This window comes from Cicer arietinum, chromosome 4, assembly GCF_000331145.2.
Source record: "Cicer arietinum cultivar CDC Frontier isolate Library 1 chromosome 4, Cicar.CDCFrontier_v2.0, whole genome shotgun sequence".
NCBI classification, from domain to species: Eukaryota; Viridiplantae; Streptophyta; class Magnoliopsida; order Fabales; family Fabaceae; genus Cicer; species Cicer arietinum.
Window position 1 is genome coordinate 38,084,809 of NC_021163.2, and position 9,213 is coordinate 38,094,021.

The 9,213-nt window shown below is 32.8% G+C and overlaps 1 pseudogene; it reads left to right on the forward strand.

The window, feature by feature from the left end:
• The first annotated feature begins 5,000 nt into the window (after nt 1-5,000).
• Nucleotides 5,001-6,416, forward strand: LOC140918621 (uncharacterized; annotated as a pseudogene).
• The last annotated feature ends 2,797 nt before the right edge of the window (nt 6,417-9,213 follow it).

The window sequence follows — 9,213 nt, forward strand, 5'->3', positions numbered from 1 at the left end:
CCCTTGAACTTTGGAGGATGGTAACGACGAAAATTTTCTAACCCTCTTAATCTTAAGAGCATAGATCTCTCTTTTCCTCTTCTCCAGATCCCACGGAGTCTTTGCAACAGTTCATGCAACAACAAAACCTCCATGTTATTTGTAGCTCCAACCATTTGATCATCCCTACTGACGTTCATCCTTGCAACGTCGTTCTAGTGTTTCCGAAAAAACCAACATCAAGAAGAAGTGTTAACACCACTTTGAATAATTCCAAAACTAAGTTTCGAAACACATAGCTTTTGTGTCCTTGGAACCATTTTATAAATTCCATGTCGTCATGATTTGCTTCAAATCTGCCTGACAATCTGTCATCTCGAAGATCTTTTCCACTTCTTGAATCGACTAGTCAACTCTTTTCCCGAGTCCTCATCACCCTTGAACTTTGGAGGATGGTAACGACGAAAATTTTCTAACCCTCTTAATCTTAAGAGCATAGATCTCTCTTTTCCTCTTCTCCAGATCCCACGGAGTCTTTGCAACAGTTCATGCAACAACAAAACCTCCATGTTATTTGTAGCTCCAACCATTTGATCATCCCTACTGACGTTCATCCTTGCAACGTCGTTCTAGTGTTTCCGAAAAAACCAACATCAAGAAGAAGTGTTAACACCACTTTGAATAATTCCAAAACTAAGTTTCGAATATACCAACACATAATAACTATTTTGGACTTGACAACCCAAACCACCTAAACCGACGCATGATCAGATAATTACTTTCAACATACAGGTTGACCTACAATCTATAACCAAAGGTTCCACAGCCCCCAAAGAAAACCAAACCAAAGCTCTGATACCACAATGTAACACCCCGATTTTCAAAGAGAGGGTGTATTTTTTTTCAAAAGAGATTAAAATAAAACAGAGAAATAAATAAGGAAATACCTTTGGATAAATAATTGAGTCATTATAATTTACAAGCAGCGGAAAAGTTTCTCAAAATATGAATCCAAAATATTTACACATCAAAAAGTGGTACATGTAACCCATCGAAAATAACATGTCAAGCTGACAGTATTCGTATAGGTACAGTCTTCCATTTTAAAATAAATACAATTCAAAAGAAAGACGTATGTTCCCTCTATGTCAACCTAATCTGATCATTCTCCAAAACAAGCTAAACGCCCTGAGTGATCTCCACGCGCCCCGTAAGATCCTCCTAACATAGCTCCAGTCAGACATTCCCCTCTACATTCCCATCCACAGGGTACGAATCGGTAGGATTGTCCTGGCTCTCATCTTAGGGCAAAGCCCAGATTTCATTGATAAATCAATCCATCAAGTAATACATAACTAACCAAGACATTGATAAATCAATCCATCAAGTAATACATAACTAACCAAGACATTGATAAATCAATCCATCAAGTAATACATAACTAACCAAGACATTGATAAATCAATGAGCAATCTGTTATCTAACTCAAAATAAGAATTTCTACTAAGCCAATCGATTTCCAAATCAATTTCCTGAAGGTTTTTAGTGAAATTTGAATTCTGGGCTTAATTCAATCGATTGGGCAATCAATTGACAGCATAGCTCAGCCCCTGACTTAATGCCAATCGATTTTCGTCAGTTTTGCTGAACTCCTGCATGGCCAAATCGATTTCCAAATCGATTTCTTAAATGGTTTTGAAAAACATATTATAAAATCGATTGGCAAATCGATTATGTCAAATTAGGGAAGTCCCTGTAACTCATCCAATCGATTGGGAAATCGAGTTCCCTACATATTCTTCCAAAAACACATAAACTAACTCAATATCATTCATACACAATTCCACATCTTAACACTTAGCAATTCCCACACAATCACCACAACATCATGAGCTTCGAAATAGTTTTGCAATCACGATTCCAAACAAAATATAACACTTAGCACTTATAACACCATCACTACAGCATCATGAGCTTCGAAATAGTTTTGCAATCACGATTCCAAACAAAATATAACACTTAGCACTTATAACAAAATCACTACAATATCATAGCTTCGAAATAGTTTTGCGATCAAACATGCTATCACACAATCTCAAACAAAACCCTCCGCGAAAGGCGTAAATCCTAAACGTACAGTTTCGCACGAACGAACACGAGTGTAGTCTCTCATGGACAAATACAATTTACCATGGTGTAGTCTCTCACGGACAAACACATGTGCAGTCTCTCACGGACAAACACAATTTACCAGGGTGTAGTCTCTCACGAACAAACACATGTGCATTCTCTCACGAACAAACACAATTTACCAGATAACTCAAATTCAAAACACTCAATCATAAACTTGAATCAAACACGACTCGTTTGCCAAACACCCTAATGCAATGCGTAAATGCCAAAATGCATGGACTCGGAATTCCAAACCAAAACCCTCCTCGAAGGGCCGTAAATCATAATTGTACCGCCTATCGCAGGCCAAAGTAACAATTACTGAGGTGCCACTTATCACGGGTCAACACGATTTACTAAAAAGCATAAATCGTAAAAGTACCACCTATCACGGGTCAGTACTGTTTACCGAGGTGCTACCTATCACGGGTCAGCACGATTTACTAAAAGAAAAAGCGTAAGTCGTAAACGTACCGCCTATCACAGGTCAAAGTACTGTTTACCGAGGTGCCACTTATCACGGGTCAGCACAACTTACCAAAAACGTAAATCGTAAACGTACCGCCTATCACAGGCCAAAGTACTATTTACCGAGGTGTCACCTATCACGGGTCAGCACAATTTACCAAAACGTAAATCGTAAACGTACCGCTTATCACGGGTCAGTACTGTTTACCGAGGTGCCACCTATCACGGGTCAGCACGATTTACCAAAATGAAATGCATGAGCATACATTGACTCCATCCACAACAACCGTAGCGTGGTAGTGAGCAACTTTCCCTTCTATCTCTTTGCGAAACGAAGCTTAGATCTAGATGAAACGGAGAGGTTTGTGTTTGACGGTTTTGAAATCCCTAATACCGTTTTTCTTCGTTTTTGAAACAACGAGGAAGAGTGCAGTTGAGAAATCCTTGTCCTATCACCCACCAAGCCTTGGGTTTCTATTCTTGAAGAAAAGGAAGCAACAAAAATGGAAATGGAAGAAGGAGGGAGAAGTGGTCACGCGACAGAGGAAGAAGATGGATTTCTTTTCTTTCTTTTTCCTTCCTCTCTATTTCTTTTCTTTCTATTTCCTTTTCTCCCTTTTCCCTCCAACCATATATATATATATACATTACTTACAATATATACATATATATTTATATATTTATATATTGTAATTAAAACAAAACCAACAATTATCTAACAACTCTTACTCCCATCATTTCATTCCCCTCATAGTCTAATTTAATAAAAACATCTACTCTCGTCGCAACTCAATTGTCCGGTACAATTTTCAACAACCCGAGATATTTTTAACAAAATTGCCCGGTATTAAATCCTTCGTAACTGAAGTAAATTATTTTCTGACAAATAATTTTAATCCAATTTCCAAAAATATATTTTTGGCATTTAACTCACTCAATACCAAAAACTGGGCTAACAGCCTAAGAAATTCCACACAAAATACCATAAAATTGCATAATTTAGGATTTAAAAACTATGTGTCTTACAAATTCTGAATGGATTGTCGGGGGTTGTTACCAGCGGTGAAACTGATGCAAGTGATATCGGGCGTAAGATTGTTCTTCCAGATTGTACTAATGCAAGACGAAATGGCTATTTGCAAGAGATTTGGATATCCTGATTTGTTCATAACGATAACATGTAATTCAAATTGGAGGGACATTCAAGACTTCATTAAACAAAACGACTTGAAGGCTTATGATAGACCTGATATTATTTGCAGAGTCTTTAAAATGAAGTTAGATCATTTGATGGATGACTTAAAGAAAGATGAACTATTCGGGAAAGTTGATGCATGTGTGCTACATATTTTATACTTTATAACACTTTCTGTTACTATAATGCCTCTGCCACTGTAATATTTGATAATTTATTCATTTATTTTTGTTTACAGGTACATACGCCGTTGAATTTCAGAAAAGGGGGCTACCTCATGCTCATATTTTAATTTGGTTCAGTTCATAGAACAAAATTAAAATTGGACATGATATTGACAAGATCATCTAAACTGAACTTCCTGATCACATGTATTACCCACGTTTGTCTAAAGAAGTCACATCATTCATGATCCATGGACCGTGTGAATACCTTAATCGTTGTTCCCCATGCATGAAAGACGGTAAGTGCTCAAAATTTTACCCAAAAAGCTTCCAAACAACTACCACAATTGACGAAGATGGTTACCCGAAATATAAAAGGCGTGATTTGGGAGTATCATTTTTTTAAAAATGGCGTTGAATTAGATAATCGTTATGTGGTCCCATATAATCCACATTTGCTAATGCGATACAAATGCCATGTGAATGTTGAGTATCGCAACAAATCAAACTCTATAAAGTATTTATTCAAATATGTCAACAAGGGACCTAATAGGGTAACAATTGGGATTTCAACAAACAGAAACACTGGTGAACAAAATAAGCAAGTTGATGAGATAAAATAATATTATGATTGTAGGTATGTTTCTCCTTGTGAGGCTGCATGGAGAATATTTGTTTATGAAATTCACCAAAAAAATGGCCTTCTGTCTTGAAATTAACCTTTCATCTCAACAATGAATAGTCGGTGTTATACAAGGATAATGAAGATATAAACATTGTTGTGAATAGGGGTGACAATCTTAACACCATGTTTATCGCGTGGTTCCAGGCTAATTGAATCTATCTTGAAGGTTGACATCTAACATATGCAGAATATCCCACCAAATTTGTGTACTTGAAAGATTAAAAAAAAATGGTTTCCATGTTAAAAGGGTGACCAAATAGGAAGGCTTCAATACACTCCACCCGGAGTTGGTCCATTGTACTATATGAGATTACTATTAATTATTCAATGAGGTTGCATGGGATACACCTGTTTAAAGACTGTTAATGGCAAAACATATAATACTTTTCTAGAAGCGTGTGATGCACTTGGATTCTTAGCCGATGACAAAGAGTTCATTGATGCAATAAGTGAAGCAAGCAAATTACATTCTAGTCATCAATTGTGTATATTGGTAATGAGCACAATGACAAATCCATGTGATGTTTGGAAGTCAACATGGCGTTTGCTAACTGATGGTATTTTATATAGCATGAGGAAAAGTTTGAATAATCCATGTAATTTTTTAGTAAAATTAATTTAATAAATTTTCATACATTTATATCTTACAGCTAATTATCTACAACTTTTTACAGATTTCCAATTTCACGAGGAACAATTGAAGAACCTGTGTTTATTTGAAATAGAGAAACTATTGTATAGAAACGGAAGGTCTCTAAATAATTTCAAATCCATGTCAGTACCAGATATGTCAGTCGGAAATGACTCATACAAAAAATTTATTGCAGACCAACTCAATTATAAACATGTTTACCACTGAACAAAGAGGTGTATATGATCAAATTATTGGTTTTGTGGAGTCTGGATGTGGTGGATTTTTCTTCTTACACGGTTATAGAGGAACATGGAAAACTTTTATCTAGAAGACTTTTTCTGCAGGTCTGCATTCAAAAGGACTCAAAGTCTTTAATGAGGCATCAAGTGGCTTTGCATCATTGTTACTACCAGACGGTCGTACAACCCACTCTATATTAAATATTCCTTTGGAGATTAACGAAGAGTTTATATGTGGTGCGAATAAAAGAGATTACAAGCCTAAATTATTTAGACATACAAAATTGATTATATCAGATGAAGCACCACTTGGAACCATATTTGAGTTCAGGTTAAATATGAAAATCTAATTCGAATGATTTACAAAGTTAAAGGTTCACTACTAAATTCCTCAACAATGTTAAGTGCTCATGTATTCCAAATCACAAGTTAACACTTAAAGTAGGTTGTCTTGCAGTGTTAATGATGGATATTGATCAAGCTGTTGGGCTGTGTAACAGAATAAAAATTACAATCACTCACTTAGGCAATAATTTTTTAGGGGTAACTATCATCACAAGAAAAACTGTGGGTGATAAAATTCTAATTCCAAGAATGAATATGGTTTCAAGTGACCCGGGTTTACCATTTAACTTTATGAGGAGTCAATTTACGCTGACTCTTTGTTTCGCAATGACAATTAATAAGAGTCCAGGTCAATCGCTTTCTCATGTTGGCATATATCTTTCTAAACCAGTTTTCACACATAGACAATTATATGTGGCTGTATCTAGAGTCAATATCCAGAAAATGTCTGAAGTTGCTTATTCTAAATGAACATGATCAAATATCTGACGAGACTGTTATTGTAGTTTATAATGAAGTTTTTCGTATTGTGTAATCAACTATACCTAACAACATAATTTTATTTATGACATCCGTTTTAAATTATAATTTAAACACAATTTTTATTTTTATTATACATGATATTGTATGTTATGTTTATATTGTAATATACAATTTTCAATTTATTTATTTATGATTTATTGTTTTAATTAATCGAATAATTTATCTCGTGCTTCACATAGGCTACACACTAATAATCAAATAAATACAATACACACATTTATTATGCATAAAATAAATCAACCAATTCAAAGACATCTCATTGTTATATGGAGATGTATTACTTCTACGAAGTGAGTATTATCTCATCATATGGAACACCAGCTCGTTTGGAGTTTAAAATTTATCTCATGTGGAGTATAAAACTCGTCTATATGAAGCATATATATAGCTCATCTGGGGAAACAAATGTGGGGTACAAGACCCATCTATATGGAACATAAGCTCATCTCAAACACATTCAATCAAAATAATTCATTTTTTACAATCATCTTTATAAAATCATATTTTAAAATATTATATTTCATTTAATATACAATAACAACAATCATTCAAGAATACATAAGAAACTAATTTTTTAAAGAATGTATATTCCAACAATAATAAATAACGACAATTTAACAAATAATATAGTGAATAAGTCAATTCATAATTTAAGACTGTATTTCATAAAATCTCAATTTTAATAGAGTTAGATTTTCGATAAAATATTTTTTTATAAGAAAATACCATTCAAAATATTTAACTCTTTTTTCCTTCATAAATTCTCAAATAAGTGTAGATGAAAGATTAAAGGGTGTGATTACTCACCTTTTAGCGCTATTTGATAAAAACTTTCTCCGTCTGTTGCTCTCTAATAACATTACTGCAACTGCAAAATACTTTATTTACTCTTTGTTTTGGTATACGTCTATCTTTTGAGGTTTATTGTTATTTTTTTTTATGCAGCATATTATTCTTTTAATAATTTCCCATTAGAACTTGATCAGATCTAGGTAATGAAATTGAGTCCCCAAGGTTGGATGCATCTGGTGTGACATGGATACACCTGAATCTAGATACCATTACTGATTGTTAAGAGTTTTTTTTTTTTTCGATCATGTTCCTATCACTTCCTCCCGTCTTTGTCTTGGTTCCTTTGTAACCTCTTCTTCTTCCCATGTGAAATTATCACATTTAATCTTTGTAAAACTTAATGATAAAAGTTTCAAATAGTGACACCATCAAATTGATGGTGTAAGTCGTGGTCACAGGCTTAAAAAATTTATCATAAAATCTGTAGTCCCTTTTACGTTTTCTCAATGATGCGTAGATTGTGCTGCTAATCATATCAATTCTTTGTATCTTGATTGAGAGCAATAATCTGCACTTGGATTTTGAACAACTTCATATATGTTTCTTACGAAACTAGTTGATTGTCATTACTCGTGGCAAGTTTATGAGAAAATTAATCGTCATTTTTGGGGATGGGAATAGGCTAGACAGTCTGTCAGGGTCTATAGCCTGATATGACCTATTTAATAAAAATGCTAGGCTGAGTCTATTTTTAAAGCCTATTTATTTAAATAGATCAGACCTAGGCTTATAAAAAAGTCTATTAAGCTTCGCAGGCCGACCTAATTATATTTTATTATTTATTAATGTTATTTTTTTATTATTATATTAATAATAATATTTATTATTATTATTATTATTTCTATTATTATTATATGACCTATTTAATAAAAATGCTAGGCTGAGTCTATTTTTAAAGCCTATTTATTTAAATAGATCAGACCTAGGCTTATAAAAAAGTCTATTAAGCTTCGCAGGCCGACCTAATTATATTTTATTATTTATTAATGTTATTTTTTTATTATTATATTAATAATAATATTTATTATTATTATTATTGTTATTATTATTATTATTATTGTTATTATTATTATTATTATTATTATTATTATTATTATCAATACATCATAACACATAATATAGATGGTAGAGAAAAATAATTATTACTATCCATCAAATTTTTATTTGAAACATGGATCAAAGTTTATTATTAGTAATTATATAAAAAAACAACTAACATAAAACTCAAACATATAGAGAAAAAATGCCAAATATGAACAAAGAAAACAATCAGACATCCTTTGAATCAAAGTTTATTTTTTCAACTTTTCAATATAAACACAATCAGAAAACAATAATAACTTTTATCCTAAAATAAATAAGAAAACATCAGGGCATATATGAAAATAGGAAATCAATCCAAAATCAACAATCATAAAAACAATTCAACATCAACGACATAAACCAATCATGAAATCAGATGAATAATAAATTTTGAGGAAATCAATTATACGTCAACAATCATAAAATTCAACCTTTCAATATAAACACAATCAGAAAAACAATAATAACTTTTATTCTAAACTAAATAAGAAAACATCAGAGAAAATATGAAAACAGGAAATCAATCCAAAATCAACAATCATAAAAACAATTCAACATCAACGACATAAACCAATCATGAAATCATATGAATAATAAATTTTGAGGAAATCAATTCTACGTTAACAATCATAAAAGCAACCCAACATCAACAATAGAAAAAAAAATAAAATTGGAGAAAATAAAAAAATTATTTCATCAACACAATAAGAAAATCAAACTAAATTAGCGCAAATATGAAAAGAGAGAAAAATAGGGAAAACGATACCTTGGAGAGCGTAGTGGTGGTGAGAGGAACACGAAAGTTATGGGTGGAGAAGGAGATAAAAACTTGAGTAGGAAAGGACAAAGTGGAG